This window comes from Medicago sativa, chromosome 1 (assembly GCF_051527215.1).
Source record: "Medicago sativa cultivar Bolivia chromosome 1, Bolivia_mono, whole genome shotgun sequence".
In the NCBI taxonomy this organism is placed as follows: Eukaryota; Viridiplantae; Streptophyta; class Magnoliopsida; order Fabales; family Fabaceae; genus Medicago; species Medicago sativa.
The window spans coordinates 88,119,662-88,139,568 of NC_140749.1; the positions used below are offsets into that span (position 1 = coordinate 88,119,662).

Genomic DNA, 19,907 nt, shown 5'->3' on the forward strand with positions numbered 1-19,907 from the left:
AGCAGTGATGTTACCCACTATTCCATCAAACTGATCCACAGAGACTTCGTGATCAACATAGGCCTGTTCAAGTACCTTCATCAACACTTTCCTGTGAGCTTCTGAGCTCATAAGCAGAGACAAAATGGATATCTTTGACGGAGTTTGCAGCAGCTGGTCAACAATCTTATAATCACTCTTTTTAATAAGCCTCAGAATTTCGTCCAGATTAGACTCTTCAATAGATTGGCCTGATGGGCCGGTGTTTTTGTCAATAGGAGGAGCAACTGGTGGAGTTATTGTGGCAATGGGTGCAACCACCTTCTTTTGGAACAAGGGTGGACGGACTTTTCCACTTCTCAGAGCAGTAATTTCACTAGCAACGTTATCAACTGTAGCTGGGGACACCAGAGGCACCTCTACTCCATTCTTAATCACGGTTGCATTGTACTTGTAAGGGATTGCTTTGGTAGAGGCATAAGATACTGGACCAGGTAACCTGATCACTAAAGGCTCAACATTCCTTGTCTGAGATGCAGTTTCAACAGGAGAATCATGGAACACTGGCACAATCACACATACATCACTGGCGATCAAGTGTTTGTCATCCATCAAGCTCTGGATATCATTTTGCACCACACCACAACCCATAGGGTTTTGCAGACATTCTGAACAAGAAGCATGATCGTGATTGAACAAAGAAGCCTGGCAGAGCTTGACATGTAGCGGTACCAAGGGAGTAACAACATTGTGGACATCCAACCTGGGATCCTCTTGAGGAACATGGATTCTTTCGAAAGCCTCGATCATGTTAACAGCAGCATGGTTTGGAAGTGGATTGTCAAGAACATGAGGAACACTGTTTTCAAAAGTCAACCGTCCTTTTTCTATCAGGTCTTTCACAATATATTTCAGAGCAAAGCAACCTTCAACATCATGGCCTTGAGCGCCCTGATGGAATTCACATGTAAGATCCTGTCGGAACCTGGGAGGCAAAGGATTAGGCGGAGGCTTGCCTGGTCTAGTGACGCAGTGTCCCTTAGCAAGTAGGGTTGGGAGCAGCTCAGCATACCGTATTGGTATTGGTGGAAAAGAAGGTCTGGGTCGGGGACCCTGTTGTTGTTGCTGTTGCTGTTGAGCAGGAGGCTGTTGTTGTACTTGTTGAGCAATGGCATTAACGGGCACTGGTGGTTGACCCGGTGGCAGAGGATATTGCTGGTAGAATGGCGGGAAGAAAGGATGTTGAGAGTACTGCATGTATTGGTAGGGCAAGGGTAATTGTGTAGCAGCTGCAGATGGGTTACCAGATACCATCCCTACCTCAGATTCTTTCCTCTTATGATGGCCATTACCGTACTTCTTTGGTGCACTGGCTGAAGATTCACCTTTTTCAAGAACAATGATACCCTCTCTGACAGCCTCCTCTAGACGAGTTCCCATAGTAACCATGTCGGAGAAGTTGTTTGGAGCAGAGACTATCATTCTTTCCTTATATTCCTTCTTCAGAGTCTTCAGGAATGTCTGTGTTAATTCTTCCTCATCAAGTCGAGGAGAAACACGGGCAGCTGCCCCTCTCCACCTCTGAGCATATTCACGGAAGGTTTCATCTGATTTCTGAGACAAGGCCTTAAGAGAGTCCCTATTCGGCTTCAAGCGAGTGTTGAACTCGTAATGACTTTCAAAGGCAGCAGCGAGTTCCTCAAAAGTATGGATGTTATCTTTGCTCAAACTAGTGTACCAATCTGCTGCATCATCTGTCAAGCTACTCTGGAAGCAGTGGATCATCAGTGCGTCATTATCTGCGTAGTTAGCCATCTTTCGGATGTACCGGATGACATGGTTGTGTGGACAAGAAGTTCCATTGTATTTGTCAAATTTTGGCTCTTTGAATTTCTTAGGAACCTCAAATCGGGACACCAAGCATAGATCACGAGCTTTAGCAGGAGCACCATTGTTTCCCCGGCTAGCCTTGACCTCACGGAGTTCTCCAGCCAACTCCCTTAACTGTCTCTTCATAGCTTCCATTGCGGGATCTTGTCCGCGCGGAGTATCAACATCAATCACCTGTTGCACAGTGTGTACAATAGGGTCGGTAACAACAGTAGTCACTTGAGGCATAGCGGTGGATACAGGAATCTGTCCTTGACCAGCAAAACCAGAGACGCCAGCAGCAGTATTAGGAGAATAGTAAGCTGAGAGCCCATAAGGATGCCCATTGGGCATAACAAACCGAGCATCAGTAGCCATAGTAGACAGTGGGATAGAAGGAATCGCTTCAGTAGAGACTGGAGCAGACGTGGCTGGTTGTTCCTGTGCAGCCATCAGGGTGGACATAGCGTCATGAGCCTTAGCCAAGTCTTCTTTCATAGCAGCCAATTCGGCACGGAGCTGAGCATTTTCTTCTTCAAAGTTAGCCATAATTCTTCTCTTGTAAAATCTTGTTTGATGAACTCTATCTGGTTGGTAGACTTTGCGAGCACGAGCCACTTTTCAGACTGCGGCGGACAAAACCAGGAGGCAATGAGCACGAGAGAAGTTTTTTGTGACCAATGAATGCATATGATGCATGAAATGTGTTAATGCGTATGCAAAAAGACTCTTTTTATGTTATCGAAGGGTTTTAGACAGATTAGAAATTTGCAAACATTACTAAACAACGGGAAACAAACAACCAACACATAGTTTTACAAGACGATTCCCTTTGAAATGCTAAGCCAATGGATAGACTTTGAAATGTAAAGCAACATAAACAACTGGAAATAACAACAGGAAAAAGAAATCCTCAAGCATAGGAAGTGGAGGCATCATCCTCAGACTCAGACTCATAGCTACAGTATCGTGCGTAGAAGTCACGGGCACCCCTAGCCCTCTTAGAGTCTCTCATAAGCAACCTATCTTTCTCTTCAATCTCTCTCTTAGCCTTAGCTAACTCCTTCTTCAGTGTCAAGATCTCATGAGTCTGCTGCTCATCCTTTCCATCCAAAGTCATAATCAAGTTCTCAGCCTCATAGTATCTAGCTCTCCACTGATGCTTCTCCCGACTCTCCATAGCTAGATGCTCCTGATACATCTCCTGGGTAGGTGGGAGTAGAGGCAAAGGCATGGTAGGAACAGATGCAGACACATATCTCATAGAGGGGTAAGGCATACCAATCTCCTCAGCTTGGTTTATCACCCACTGTGTATAGGCCTCATGAGCAACACCGGACCTTACACCCATATGCTTCACCTCTTTCACCCATAGGCATGGTAGGAACAGATGCAGACACATATCTCATAGAGGGGTAAGGCATACCAATCTCCTCTTGCTTCACCTCTAATTCCCGTGGGTGCATTGGAGTAGTGGAAGAAGTAAGGAGCTGTAGCAAGATTGATGGGTTTTTCTTTCATCGGGAAACCAAATTGTCGCAAAGCAAGCTCCGGGTTATAGTTGATTCCACCCCGGGTACCAAGAAGAGGTACATTAAGAAACTTTCCACCACCAAAGATGATTTCCTTGACTCTAGAAGCGGGAGTGAGCCAAACCACCTCATTAGGAGTGAGAGCCATAATCCTCTGTGAAATAGACCAATTCTCCGGATTATCGTGGAAAGACTCCGGAAGGTGCGAAATAAACCACCTATAGAGGAGAGGTACACAACAAAGAATATATCCACGACCTTTGCTGGAACGATCGTGAATAGCATGATATGTGTCAGCTAGCAAGGTAGGAACCGGATTCTTGGAGTTGAAGATCATAATAGCATTCATGTCCACGAAGTCGTCAAGATTCGGAAAGAGAATAAGCCCATAGATGAGAAGTGCAAGAATAGCCTCAAGAGTGTCCTGACAAGTGGTATTGAGGTTGGCTTTCCCAAGAAGATACTCTGAAGTGAACCCTCGGATGCGTGCCTTAGTGACAAGATTCTTGGAGACATCGGAGGTTGTAAGATGGAGATCCTTAGCAATAACCAAAGAAGTAGGAGGATGCTCAAGTCCCGCAAAGGGCACCCCCTTAGCAATAGCTAGACCCATCAAGTGAGAATAAGCCTCTAGAGTAGGCACCAACTGAAAGTCTGGAAAAGTAAAGCACCGATACTTCTGATCATAGAATTGCACTAGAGTGTGCACAAGCTTCTCATCCACATTAGTCTGGAGAATAGAAAGTAAAGCCCCGTAACGGTGTCGGAAACCAGTCGGATCCTCAATCTTGAGTGCCAAATCTCTCAAACTAGCCAAATCCACTTCCTTGAACTTGTAGGACTTAGTCTTCTTCATTCCTACAATGTTTATAAATTCAAATTGTCTAAGCCCTTCGATAACAATGCATGACAAAAGTTTATGCATGTATGCATGTATGCATGAATGCATGAGTATGTTCAAGTTCGGAGAAAACATGGTGGGTTGAAGTTCAAAGTCGAGGAGTCATGGGTGGACACGGTGTCCGGTGAAACTAGGGCTTTAGGAAATAGTAACCGGGTTCTAAAAAGGTTCCCAAGTTGCAACCTCTCCGACGTATATCACGGTGTCACGAGACAACTCTCGCTCCATGATTATCCGTGGAAGGTCTAACTTGAGTGTAGTATCGCGTGACGACTAAAACTCGAGACAACACTCGGTTTAGCCTCCGCACTACGTCCTAGAAAAATGGCCATGGTTGGGTTTGGTTATCTACGGTTCATAGCGTCATAGAACAATTAGAAGTAAAGTGCCTAAACGCGACAACACGCGCCGACAACATCACCCCCAAAATGCCTCAGCTATGTGGGATTGATCGCATAATCCAAAACACGAGGCAACCCCCGGAATGAATTGTCGATTATATCCCTCCTAAATCCTAAGTTCACTCAGCCCGGGTGCAGGACTTTTGATATTCTCACCCCACACGTTTGCAAGAAATTAAACATTTATTCACATAGGAAAGCAAGTAAAAGAAACAAGTAAAAATACAAGCTCGAGCGTGGAAATAAAGACTAGGCGTAACTCTCGAATCTCCCCAGTGAAGTCGCCAGCTGTTTTATCTTGGTTTTTGGGTGTCAAACATTGATTACGTTTGAACCTTTTTAACCGGTGATATCTTATTTTTTCTTGGGAAGGGAAAAAGTAAGCAAAACCCTTGAGAATCGAGGTCCGGGAGTTGTTTTCGCTACGGGAAGGTGTTAGGCACCCATAACGACTATAGTATCCTATAGGAACCGTCTTTAATTTCTACGCGCGCGCTTTATTTTTAAATGCTATTTGAAAGTGTTTATTAAACCTAAGAATGTTCTAAGTGAAGAATTGGAGGGAGAAGAATGTTTTTGGATTTTTATTTTATTTGAATTGAAGGAATTTTGTTCCTTGCCTACATACCCGTTTAAGGGATCAAATCCATTGTAGTTCTCTTCCAAAAATGTTTTTGTTTTTGTTGGTTGATTTTAAGTTTGAAAATGGGATTTTGAAGAATAGAAAGAGGCCTCAAGGGCATGAGATTTAGAAAAGGTGAGGTGGAATTAGTTATTTGCAAAATATAGTCTAAGTATGATTAAAGTTCATTGAAATTTGATTAAGAAAATAAAAGGGAAAATTACAATGGGATTTTGATCCCAAGGTTTATTTAGAAAAGGGTTTGAGTGATGTTTTTCACATTTTTTTGGAAATTGACTTTTTCTAAGTGTAAAGCCTAATCATTCATCTAAACATACAATCCTAAACATACATCTAAACATGCATATTCTAGCTATAGACCTAAAGTGGTGTGTGTGCATGTGTCGGTGCTTGTGTCGGTGTACATTATTAGAGTCCATTGTCCTTTACATCATTGGCCTAGATACATTCTATGGTCTTGCAAGAATTTAAAGTGGAATAAAAGTAAAGTACAAGAATTCCTAGGTGTTACATTCTAAGTATTAATATGGGAATTAAAGTGCAAGAAATGAAGCTATAATGGAAGAATGAAGTATGCTTGTGAAGATGCATGAAACATGAAACAAAAGGGTTAGTGGCACAAGGAATAATAAGGATTGAAATAGATGCAAGTAAAATAGCATAGGAAAGTAAGGAAACTTGACAAAAAAGTAACAAAATCTTAGCACACAAAAGTGGTAAAAATATGCCTAAACTTTGTCATAAAATTCCCACAAACATGAGGCCTATAATTTTCATGCCATGACAATCTTCAAAGAGTTTTATCTCAGCTATGACATGAAAATTATAAGACAATATTAAACCAAGAATTATGACACCTTTTAAGCATATTCCACACTTTATTTCCACAAACAATTATTTACATGACTTGCAAAACAAGAAACTAACAAATCAAACTCCAAAACAGTAAAGAATAGCACCAAATCAGAGGCATACACATTGTAAATTCTCATACCAAGGGTCAATATACCATAGCAAGATTTTGGGATCAAGAACATGCAAGAATTTCACAAGAAATTAACAAAAAGTAACATAAAGTCACAAGAAAACTCCACATATATTTTTTTACCAATTTTCAATAGTCTAGAATCATTATAAACTACCAAGGAACGTGTATGAAAATACTTAGAATTTTTAAAGGATTTTTGGACACAAGAGCACATAGAATTTTCACAAATTTAACAAACCTAGTAAACAATTAACAAGAAAATACTATCTATTTTTTTATCAAGACTCAACACATAACCACATCACAAAATGTCAAGAAAATGGTCAAGAACACATAGAAAAAATTTTTAGGATTTTTTACGAAAAAAATTTGGACAGGCAGGGGTGTGAAAAGTAAGAAACAACGCCAAAATAGCAAAAAAATAAAGTGAAAACGAAATCCAGGCAGTAATAGGCCCAGGCCCACGCTCATTGATGGATCTGGATCATCCAAACGCCTCAGAGGCGTTGAATTGATCCAAATCCTTCAAGACCCTAGATCCAACGATCTAAACACCAGAGAACACGGTAGGGAGCAAGGACGCGCGCGCGTGCGATACAAAAGCATGGTATAAAAGTAAAATTCAGAGAGAGGCATACATAACATACATACGCTTCTCTCTCTAAGTCACTTTTAGAGAGAGAAGCTCTGCAAGTGATCAAACGGGGAAGACGACCGGAGTCTGCTCCGGTGCGGTGGTCCGCCGGCGGCGCCACCGTACCGGAGCTATTTTTTATGCTTTTTGAAAATCTCTTTATGTTAAAACGTTCTCCTCGTCTTCCTCGTTCCAAATCTGGCCTCCAATTTCGTGTATCAAGCCTATATAACCCTAGATCTACCAAAATCTAATCGGACCAAAACTTGTATATGGACGAAGAAAGAAGGTGAACGAGCCTACCTGTGTGTTCGGCTTGGATATTTGAGACGAATTTGGGAAGAAGCGTCAGAGATTCTTCGAATCTTTGTGAAGTATGAATCAATTTCTCCTTTGTTCGCGCCTTCTAGCCTTCGTGCTCTTTCCTTTCGTCTTTCTGGCTTTTATATCCTTTCCTCTTCGTATTGCTGGTTTTTTTGCGTTCTTTGGAAGCTGATTTGAGTTCGTAACAGACTCGAATTTGCGTTTGTTTCTTTGGAATTGATGGAAGTTTGTGTTGAATTCGGATGAATTTGCTTGATTACTGAGAAATCAGTGATGAATTCGAACGAATTTGACCTGGATTTGTGATGATCCTGGAAAATTGATGAGTTAGGGTTTGGTGATGATGATTCGGTTATGAATGTTCTTGAGATTTTTGTTGCAGATTTTCGGTTTTGATCTGTGAAAGGTGGAAAGAGAAAGAGTAATAGTGTTTGTGATGAGTTGGAATGTGATGAATGGATCTGTTGAATGTGTGGCATCTTTGACCCTTTGACTGGACTTTATAGGTGATGTGGATGACTGCTGGACCATTCATAACCTGCCATGTGGCGTAACTAACTCTTGGACAAATGAGAACCTGACACGTGTACTGGACAATGACTTGGACAATAATGGACTAAAATGCAATTTTTAGAATTTTAGGACTTAAAATAAAAATAAAAATAAAATGAATTAAAATTGGTAACCGGAAAATAACGTAAAGTGAAACGATTAAAATTGACAAAACGGACTAAAACGAACCAATGGCCTAAATGAGGTACTTTAAAGTAACCTCTCTCTGCCGAAATTTCGTGTGAAATGACCAAAATGCCCCTAGGGCTAAAACGACTAAAAATGACTCAGATGCAATTTTAAAATGGATTTTTAACAAGGAATTAGAGCAAGACCTTATACAAACAAAGTTAAAAGACTCAGAGACAATTTTGGAGAGTTTAAACAGAGTTTTGACACATGAAAAGACTAAAATGCCCCTAGGGGCATAACTGACTCAAAATGACTTCAAACGCAATTTTTGAACTGGATTTTGACATAGAATTGAAATAAAGACTTATTCAGACTATTTGAAAGGACTCAAACAAACTTTTAAAAGACTGAAAGAAATTTTGACATAGGAAATGACTAAAATGCCCTTTTTCATGAATTTTGCAAATAACATTGAAATAAAATGCAGAGAAAGATGTAATTGATCAGAGACAGTTCAAATGGCTTGTAATGCAAGAAAAGAAGAATTGAACAAGTATTTTTAGGTCCAAAATTAGGGTATAACACCACCTAACAATACTTAATCAATGATAGGACTCTCTCATTTTCCTTTCTCTCTCTTATGAGCCGTCATCAAAACCCTAGTTTCTTCTCCTTCATCCACCAAAGAGGGGTGATTTAGGGTCAATTTTTGACCCAAAAAGTACTTAATCAATGATAATTGATTATAAATGCAATTTTTTTGAACAGTACTTAATCAATGATAATTGATTATAAATGCAATTTTTTTGAACAAAAGTTCCATGTATATCACGTCAAATTAAAGTGAGATTTTTTATATTATTTGGTGCTTAATGTTATCAATTTTCCCATAAAAGAAATCACGTATTATAGGAGTGTACCATTTTCATTTATTGTAAATTGAGATTTGAATTAGTTTATAATTTTTTGTTAGTATTCTCTTTTAGTCATTTCATGTTTTATAAATTACATAAACTAAACAAATAAAAAAAACATCAAATAAGATGGAGAATGTGAAGATGTCACATATATTTTTGATTTGAAGTAAGAAAAATGTTTATTATATAAAGAGTAAAGAAAAATATAAAGAGTAAAGAAAAATAATTTACGTGTTCATTCTTCAAAAAAAAAAATATTATGTGTTCAATAATGTACAAAATAGGAATTATGTGATGATGTTTGTAATAACTCAGAATATGATGCAAATATACAAAAGCATGCCATTTGATTGACTTATTATATAAAAATGACACATCTTACATTGGAATTAGTTTAAATAATAAAATGTGATGATTTAATAAAATTTGATTGGTTAACCTAATATGTTATGGAGTAGGCGGCATACGATAGATGTTTGTGCAGGGTAGTCAATCTAGTTGGGATGTTGTGGATTCATCTTGATGTCCTCCCTACCTCTTTTGCTTATAAAAAAATAAATAATTATGTATGATTTTTTTTCGTAAATTAAAACAATAGTTAAAATGATTTTCCTCACATTGCTTTTTAGCTACATGATTTGAAATCAATCACGTGATATTGTTTTCCTCTCAATATCAGACTCAAATATTAGCTATACGTTTTTTTTTAAAATACCCGCAATCTCTATTTTAAAACATACATTTTTTTTAGCTATACGTTTTTTATGACACGAAGAAATAATTAATACTCTTTAGAAATTTAAGATGGCATGTGTACTCTTGAAATATGAAAAAGCTTTTGTTAATAGAGAGATTAGTTGTTAGATTAATTTTTTTCTTTATAAAAAAAATTACTTTTTTTCTTCTTTGTCCGAGTTTGTACCAACAACCTCTAACATAATCAAAGAAAACCAATAAATATGTTTAATTAGACAATTGATATTACAAATAAATGCTAACATGATTTTGCATCTTTTGTAAAACAATAAAATGAGACTACTCATAACATTATAATTAAATCAATGGTATAATGAATAATCTGACATAATTTTAGGATCCGTTTTTTTTTAAAACAAATTGACCATAAATAATTTGAATTAATTCTCTCAAAAAAAAAATTTGAATTAATTCAATTTTATAAGCAATTCAATGGTCCTTGCAATTACATATACTCATATTCAATGGTCGTTGCAATGACATCAATTGTACATTTCTTATTTGAGAAAAGAAAAAAATGGAAATTAAAGATCAAGGAAAAAATGTCACGTCAAAAATGCTATGTTATTGTTGAAAGTTGAGAGGAAAAGCATTTAACATTTTGCTCGTTAGGAAGTTATATTTGTTCTACCAACAAAATTTACATATGGCTTACTTCATTTGATTGGTTGAGAAATAAAAAAATGATGATAAGTTGATGGCTGCCATTGAAACATGATTAATAAGTAATCGAAAATTCATTTAGTTTTGTCAATTATAAGACTTTTACAACTTTCCACTTATAAATAAGGTAATTAATAAAAATATTAATGCATGTTTACACAGACACATTGTCTTGTCAAATATATCACATGTGTAAACTTTTTTGTGAGGTGTATTAGTGTTTAATGCTCTTTAGAATGTGAAGATGTCAGATGTACTTTTAATTTTTAGGAAGACATTTGCATATAATAGAGATGTCTTCTTGTGGTCTGTCAAAAAACTTCTCAAATAAAAAACTAAAATATTACATGATAAAAAAAATTTAACTGCTGCAATCCAACACAAACAAAATACAAAATCAAACTGTTAGTAGCATGAACCAAAAAACCATCATTAAATAGAATCAAATTTGCAGTACATACCTTTGCAATATCATTTTTGAAAAAAGGAATTGGTGTAAAATATGATGAAATATTTAATCTGATTATTCTTAGAAAAGTAATAATGCACGTTTAGTGGAAATTATATTGTTTGACTATTTATAGGAAAAAGGATAATGAGTATTTATTCCCTAGAAAAAATTTGTATATATGTGTCTTGATATTTTTATTGTGTGTGTTAACCCTACATTTCCTAGGAGAAATGAACTTTACTAAATCAAATTTCAACCGCGAAGTAACTAAAATTCAGATTCTCTCAAAAAATTATTTATTTGATGGAGTTAATAAACGACTTTAGCCAAAATACCTGATTTTCATTTTATTAAATTATAGTAATTACAATTTCAAAATCAATCAATTTAATTTTTCAAGTTTATAGAAGTGTTGTGAAAGAATTGTTTTTTTGTAGAAATGATGGATGAAGCGAAGATTATGGAAAGAGTTAAATATGGAGTCGGTTTTAAAGCATTTGTGATTATTAGTTTTAATAATAGAATGAATGCATTGAATACAAAAATATGGATTTGAATAAAACAATTAATATTTTTATCTAAAAAAACATAATAATTTAATAATCTTTAATTAGGATATTAATTTTAATAATTGTATGAATTCATTTATATATTTAATTTGGATAAAGAAATAAAACATAAATGATTACTGGGTTTATTATTTTTTAAAATGCACTTAAAATTTTAGTATAGCACCTTGCTCCCTTTTAGTTAAAGAAAAATGAACTTTTTTACCGAAAAAAAATAAATTAAAGCTGCCATAAAAACGATTTTCTTTTTTGACATATACATAAAAGTATCATTTTCCTCTCAAAAAAAGATCATTTGGAAGATGTCACTCCAAAGTTATCAATTCAACCTGTTTAGTGAAAATGAAATGCATTTCTTCTTGTCTATTTGGTTTCCATAGTATAAAGTAGGAAAAATAGAGAAAAATCAAATATAATCACCAAAGTAAAATATAAAAGAGCAAATTATCAAAAGTAAAATAAAAATAAAAGAAATATAAGAAAAGTTAAACAAAAAAATAAATAGATAGAAATGGTTGCGAGTATCGAGAGATTAAAATAAAACAAAAGGGTTATAGAAATCCTCGATATATTTTTTGATTGATATGTGATGCATTTCTTCTTTTCTCTTGATTAACTTCCATGTTCAAACTAAAGATCTAGTTAAAAAAAAAAAAAATTGAAAAGAGAGAATATGAATAAGAAAACAACAACATAAGAAATCACAATATAAAGTAACATAAGAATAAGAAATGTTAAATAAATAGGAAAGAAAGAGGTAGAAATCACAATATAAAGTAAAAGAGAATGGGGTTGAAAGCAATGATTTTTTTATGGAAGAAAGAGGTAGATGAAAATAATGAAAATCAAATTGTCTATACATGAAAGAATATGTCATAATCAACTTTGATTGGTTGATGAAAAATATGATTCATTTTGATTGGCTAATAGAAAATGAATGAGTAAAGATCCATTTTGATTGGTTGATGAAAAAACATTAAATGAGAAGGAGAACATGAAGACGCCACGTGTACTATTACTTATAGATGTATGTTTTTGTATTATATAAAGATGTATGTATTTGACCTAAACTATATTAATAAATCTGAATTAGAATATGAGTTGAAACAATCTTCAATCATATTTTATTTATCTTCGGATCAAGCTCAAATTTTTTATGGATTATTATAGACCATATCGCTTAATTAGCTGGAGGATTAAGATCCGTCAATTTGTCCATGAAGCATACAAAAAAATACCAAGAGCACTAACTAACACTTTCTTTCCCCCTTCTAATGGTGGGGTACTGTTTGGCCACCTTGCCTTGTTAAATGGTTTATACTTTATATAACGTGTTGAAGTCAATAATATCGTGTTGTCCACAAGAAATATGAAGAAATAAAACAAAATTTGCTCTGGAGTTTTAAGGTCAGTCAACTCAAGAGTCAGACCCCACACCTTTACAAATTTCCATCTACTCTTCGTTTCGATACTCCAAAGAACATTAAGCAATGGCTCTGTTTCTATTTCTATGTTCTCTGTTTATGATAATTGTATCCCAAGCCAAAGCCGGAGATCCTGTATCATGTGATAACAACAGAGGTAATTACACAGCCAATAGCACCTACGACAACAACCTTAAAACTCTTTTGTCCAGTTTTTCTTCCCATACAGAAATCAACTATGGTTTCTACAATTTCTCATATGGCCAAGACCCCGACAAAGCATATGCCATTGGGTTGTGCCGCGGAGATCTTGAACCGAATCAGTGTCTTGCAAAGCTAAACAATACCATTGGCTATCTTAGAGAAAAATGTCCAAATCAAAAAGAAGCAATTGTGTGGGGTGGTGATTTCACTTTATGGTACTCCAATCGATCAATTTTTGGGATCGTGGAAACTTCACCGACACAATATTTGATTTATGAAAGGGATGCAAGTGACGCGGATCAGTACAAGCAAGCATTAAGTAACTTGATGACAAATCTAACTGAAAAAGCTGCATCAGGTGACTCTCGTCGTAAGTATGACGCAGATAGTGTGTATGATCCTGCAAATTTTGCAACCATATACGGTTATGTGTTATGTATGCCTGATTTGTCACCGCAACAATGCACTGATTGTTTGGCTCAGACTATTTCAGAAATCCCAGATTGTTGTAACGGGAAGATGGGAGGAAATATTCTTAAACCAAGTTGTCGGATTAGATTTGATCCTTATCGCTGCTTCAATTCGACGACTGTGTTAGATTCAAATGCAACTCCGCCTGAACCACTGTCATCACTATCACCTTCTTCAGGTACCTAATTAATTGTCAAGGCTATTTATTTTAAGAAAGATTTTTCTTTTACAACAACACTATTACAGTTTCTAGATGAAAGCCATGAATAAGACAAAGAAATTGTAGAAAGTAAAATAGAAAATTGAAATATTCATAGAGAGAATGTTTTTGATCCTTATCCCTTCTTCGATTCTACCATTGAGTTAGACCTACCGTCGCTGCAACCTTCAATATGAACCAATAACACTTCCTTGGGTAAATTGCTTACGCCACCATACTTAAAACAGAGCTACCCCAACTGAATGAACATTATACTTCTTTCATAAAATTAATTGTGTTTGTGTTTGTGTGATGATCTATAATTTCTATGTATTTAATCTTGAAAGCTTGAGGGATATTTTGTTAGTCTCAATCTATTGTTTGTCACACTGAGGATTAAAATTAACTTGTGCAGGACAGGGTAAATCACGGACTGTCCTTGCCACCACAGTGCCGGTTGTTACTGTGGTTTTGGTACTCGTTTTTATTTGCATCTATTTAAGATTGATAAAGCCAAAACAAAATTTTGAAGGTATGTCTAATTTGAATTTGCTGCATTTATTGGATCATCACATGGTTTTTAATATTAAATTGTCTTGGGTTGGATAGTTCAACTGGTTTGAATTCAAGGTTAAGTAGTTGGAGGTTCGGATTCAAGTCCTAGCAAGAGAAAACACTAATATAACAATTAATATATTAATTTATTCATGTGTCATGGTTAATAATAACACTGGTGTGTGGACATGGTTGGTCCTAAGATTTTTGGTGCCTTGAGCGAATCAATGAAGTTGTGCCTTTTTAATTATTCGAATGTCTTTCTTCTTGCATTTTTTGTTGTAAAATATTACTCCCTCCGTTCTTTTTTAACTATCGTTTTAGGGTAAATTTTTTGTTCCTATTTAACTGTCTTTTTGGTATTTTAAGGATACGATTTGTCAATTATATCCTTTATCAATTACACTTTTTTTTTTCTTCAATAAAACTAATTAATGCTATCTATTTGAAAAACTAAAGTTTTTTTTTTAAACAAAGGTTGTTTTTTTTAAACAAAGTTTGTTTCTTGTTATCTTCAAATTTAAACAAAACTTTGTTACAAACAATGGTTTCAAGAAGAGTTAAAATTCTATAAATAAGATGAGTAGCAATTGTTAAAAATTTCAAGTGGAAAAGAAAAGAATAAATTTGAGAGAAGAAAAATAAAAGACTCCATGAATGTTCAAAAGGAAGAAAAAGCGGAAGACTTATTGCAACAGCTGATGAGTGGTGAAGAGAGAGCAATAATTGAAGACTCATTTGACAATATACAAGAACAAGATGACAATGACGAAGAAGACTTTTCATCAATATAATTTTTATATCAACTTAAAATAATTAAAAAGATGTCCACAATATTTAAAAAATTGACAATTATTTGTTACGCAAAAAAATAGGAATTTGTTGTAGAAAAATATAATAACTGACAATTGTTTGTTACGAGTGAAAGATAACATATTAAATTTATTGAAAAGATAAAGTGTGAGCGAAAAAAAGGAATTTATTGGTTGATTAAAACGAGGGTATAATAGGAAGAAAATGTGCAAAAAGTCCACATCGCTAATTTGATGTTAATTTTTTAAAAAGACACTTAAAAAGGAACGGAGAGAGTAATTCATAATCAATTTCTTTAAAACTATTTTTTCAATAGAATTAATCAAATCAAGTTAAGAATATATATACTTATGTAGTTTCTTTAAATATATATATATATATATATATATATATATATATATATATATATATATATATACTTTTTTTTTGAATATACACACACACTTATGTAGTACTAACTATTAGATAAATATAATAATTTTGGTACCTCTAAAATAATGTTGTCCTGGGTTTCCGCCCCTCCTATCCACCCTTAGGGCCACCCCTGTGTGTGAATAAAATCTTAGTTTTTTAGCATTTTTTTTATAGTAATTATCATACATGATCATTAGTTTATTCATATTGGCTTATGTGTGAAGCCAACATTGGAAAATATGATGACGAAGGTGAAGATGAAATGACGATTGCTGATTCATTGCAATATAACTTTGATATCATACGAATGGCTACAAGTGATTTCTCCAATTCTAATAAACTTGGACAGGGTGGTTTTGGAATTGTTTATCGGGTAAATTAGCATTTATGTTCATTCAAAAAAATATCACCTTTTTCCAAAACATTACTCCCTCCGTCCCATATTACTTGACCTATTTAGAATATTTGCACTATTCATGTACCATGCTTTGACTCTATTTTTCTACTAATATATAAAAACAAAATATAGCATATAAGATGTTGTTAGATTCGTCTCGATTAATATTTTCAAAATATCAAATTTTCGTAATTTTTTCTACTAGATTATTAAAGAAATTTAAATTTAAAATTGTGCATTGGCATACGTGACAGAGTCAACTAGGTTAAGTAATATGGGACGGAGGGAGTAAAGTAAAAGAAATGTACTATGTAATTTGTCATGCCTACCTAAAAGTGGAACATTTCCAGGGTAAACTGCCTAGTGGACAAATGATTGCTGTCAAAAGGTTGTCAACAAATTCTGACCAAGGAGATGTGGAGTTTAAAAATGAAGTACTTTTAGTAGCCAAACTTCAACATCGAAATCTGGTTAGGCTACTTGGTTTCAGTATAAAAGGGAGAGAAAGGCTACTTATTTATGAATTTGTTACCAATAAAAGTCTTGATTTCTTCATATTTGGTAAGTTAATTTGAATATCATCAATTTAATACAATACAGTCTATTCACTTAGATAAAGTTTATTTTGTAAGTAAAAACTTGATAACAAGTATGCCAAATTGATTGACCTCTAAAACAAGCATGCCAAATTGAACATATGTTGTATAATAAGTAAAAGTTCGTCTCCACATAAATTGAGTTTAATTTATTAGCCCAACAAAATTGATTGCACTAATTAGGTACTCCCTTCGTTTCAAAATGAGTGTCGCTTTAACCAAAAAAATTTGTTTCAAAATGAATTTCACTTTCAGTTTCCAATGCAATAATAACTTTTTCTTTTCAATTGTACCCTCCAAAGTATTACTTTTAAAACTAACCAATAATTAATAAGGATAATTTGGTAAAATAACCATTCTCTTTCTTTTAATCATTGCATTTCTTAATATGTGTGTAAACACCTAAAACGACACTCATTTTGAAGCGGAGAGAGTAAAAGATTAATATAAACTTGATTGGTATATATAGTAACCGGAGCAAATTACAAACATTCATTAACGATTAATAAAAGACAAATAGCGGTTGGTCCTTGTGGAGATGAATTTTACTTATTACAATTACTAGGTATGATTTGTTATTTCAAAAGTGTTATGAAGTTTTCAGTGTCATTGTTGACGATTGTTGATTGATAAACTATTAAGCACGGACACTCCTCGGATTAGGCGTGTCCCGGTGTCGGACACGTATGGGTGTAAGTGGTTCAGACAAAACCAACGAAACCGAAAGTCCAATCCGAACCAACCCGAAAAATATCTGACCTTGTTTGGTTCGGTTTGAAACCGATCTGACCCAATCGAACCGTTCCAGTTTGGTTTGGTTCATGGTTTTTCATTTCGAGATCCGTGAAACCGATGAACCAATCCGATGATAACCACACTCCTTATTTCACTAATATTATCCTACCTCACACAAACTTATGGTTAGGCCTAAAATTAAAGTCCAACATAAAATATTTTTTAATCTATTCACTTTCTCTCATCATCATCTTCATCTCATCTCAACTCTTTCATTTCTACTAAAAAAGAAACCCTACTTGTCAACCACACCAAACTCATTGTTCATCGTCACCGGTCACCGCTTAGATCGTTCATCTCTTGGTTAGTTTTATCATGTTTATGCCATTGATTTATACTCATTATATTTCATTCTTTTCCATGTTCATTTTCTATGCCATTGATTTATACACGTTTTCCATGTTCTTTTTGGAATTTTTGTGTTTGTTGATGAATGATGCATGTATGGATCATGGATGATTGAAATATTTGAGTTTGATGAAGTTGTTTTTGAAGAATGATGGATGAATGAATCTTGGATCATATGTATGAAATATTGAGTAAGGTTAGTTATAAAAAGTTGTTTGAAAAATAGAGAACATGAAAAAACAAAATATGAACATACGATTATACAAAGTTCTATGAAATATTTTGTGAGAATATGAATTTTTTTAATTGTATTTTTAAACTAACCGATCAACCGAACCAATCCAAACAGAACCAACCCGATTAATTTGGTTCGGTTTCTTTTTTGAAAAACAGTGAAAACCAAACCAATCCAAACCGATGAAGGTTTCATCGGTTCGGACATTTTTTTGACTGAAAACCAATCCAAACCAAACAGTTACACCCCTACGGACACGTGTCGTGTCCGACACCGACACTTGTAATTACACTGAATTATGTGATTTTTTGAACTTATTAGCTGTGTCGGCGTGTTAGTGTCTGTGTCCGGTGTCCATGTCCGTATCCGTACTTCACAGATAAATACTAACTACTAAAATATAGTTTTGAAATTCAAGTGATCTTGGTTATATATGTAGATCCAACAAGGAAAGCACAATTGAATTGGGAAAAGCGCTACAATATCATAAAAGGTATTGCTCGAGGTCTTCTTTATCTTCACGAGGATTCTCGCTTGCGGATTATACACCGTGATCTCAAAACAAGCAATATTCTCTTAGATGATGAGATGAATCCTAAGATATCTGATTTTGGATTAGCAAGACGGTTTGTTATCGGTCAAACTGAAGGAAATACAAATAGAATCGTTGGAACTTAGTAAGTTTCTGAATATGCTTGAGATTTCTAGTTGTCATTATTAAGAACTTAATTCCGATCAACTATAAGTAGAATGTTAATCCTTCTTTATTACTTGATCATATGTATTAACAAATTTACTCAAAGAGTTTGGTATTTTATTTGAATTTTATAACTTGCAAGAGCCCAACCTTTTAAAATCATACTGCATGAATGCTTGATCAATAACTAGCATAAAACATTTTTACATTAAAGAAATCAAAATTATAACTTTGTCATTGATACCGACCATATGTAGCAACTGAACTAGTGAAAATTATCTTATTTGAATTTTGAAATATCATAATGTTTTTTCTTCTAATTAAGCTTGTCTATGTAGCGGATATATGGCACCTGAGTATGCGATGCATGGAGAGTTTTCAGTAAAATCCGATGTCTATAGTTTTGGAGTATTAGTTCTTGAGATTATAAGTGGTCATAAAAATAGTGCAAACATTTTTCAAGGGGAGGATATGGAGTATCTATTGAGCTATGTAAGTTATACTTTTCACACTATAATTTCTTCATTATCATATAGATTGGAAAATAATATGTTCTAAACATTATTGTATTAATTGATTGGTGACCTTATCTTAATTTGGTTATCTGCATTTGCGCAAATTCTTTCAGGCATGGAGAAGCTGGACAGAGGGGAGAGCAAATGAGATTATAGATTCGTCGTTAAACAACATTTCACAAAATGAAATAATGAGATGCATCCACATTGGTTTACTATGTATTCAAGAAAACTTAATTGATAGACCAACCATGGCTTCCGTTGCACTCATGCTTAATAGTGATTCTATTGCTCTTTCAATACCTTCAAAACCTGCATATTTTATAGGAATTGGAACTAGAAGGCTACCGGATATGCAGCTTCAGATTGATAATGTAGGTGCAACAAGATTAGATCAATCGATGAACCAAGTCTCAATTACTGATCCATACCCTCGGTAGATTTTGGTCACAAGTCTCAATTTGAAATACATTCTTTTCACGTCGATGTAATTCAACAAAATTAAAATTTCACGAACCTTGTAGCTTTTTGTACTCAAAAATAAAGTGGAGCGCATTTTCTGTCGATCCAAATCTTCATCCACAATATGTTTGTTGAATCGTTATATCTTATGTGGTTTGTTTTAATAGACTTAGGGATGGAAAAGTTTCAAACCTAGCAAGTCGGATTGCTTAACTCGGTATCTTAAGTACGGCTAGTTGAAAATTTGAACTAGCCTAGACTACTCAACTTCGTTCACCCTGATTATTTTTCTTCAAAAAAAGGGGCATGTGCTTAAATTTTTGCAGGACACAACGAAAACCGAATTGTCATCACCATTGTAGTGCCAGTTGCTACTGTGGTTTTGTTGTTCATTTTTATTTGCATCTATTTAAGATTGAGAAAGCTAAAACAAATGTTTGAAGGTATGTATAATTTTATTTAAGCATGGAT

General features: G+C 34.6%; 1 pseudogene across 1 annotated transcript; it reads left to right on the forward strand.

The window, feature by feature from the left end:
- The first annotated feature begins 12,667 nt into the window (after nt 1–12,667).
- On the forward strand, nt 12,668–19,679 carry LOC146958749 (cysteine-rich receptor-like protein kinase 29; annotated as a pseudogene). Its single transcript, XR_015024721.1, has 7 exons — nt 12,668–13,669; nt 14,004–14,141; nt 15,616–15,764; nt 16,139–16,349; nt 18,202–18,439; nt 18,798–18,951; nt 19,088–19,679. The product of XR_015024721.1 is annotated as a cysteine-rich receptor-like protein kinase 29 (transcript).
- The last annotated feature ends 228 nt before the right edge of the window (nt 19,680–19,907 follow it).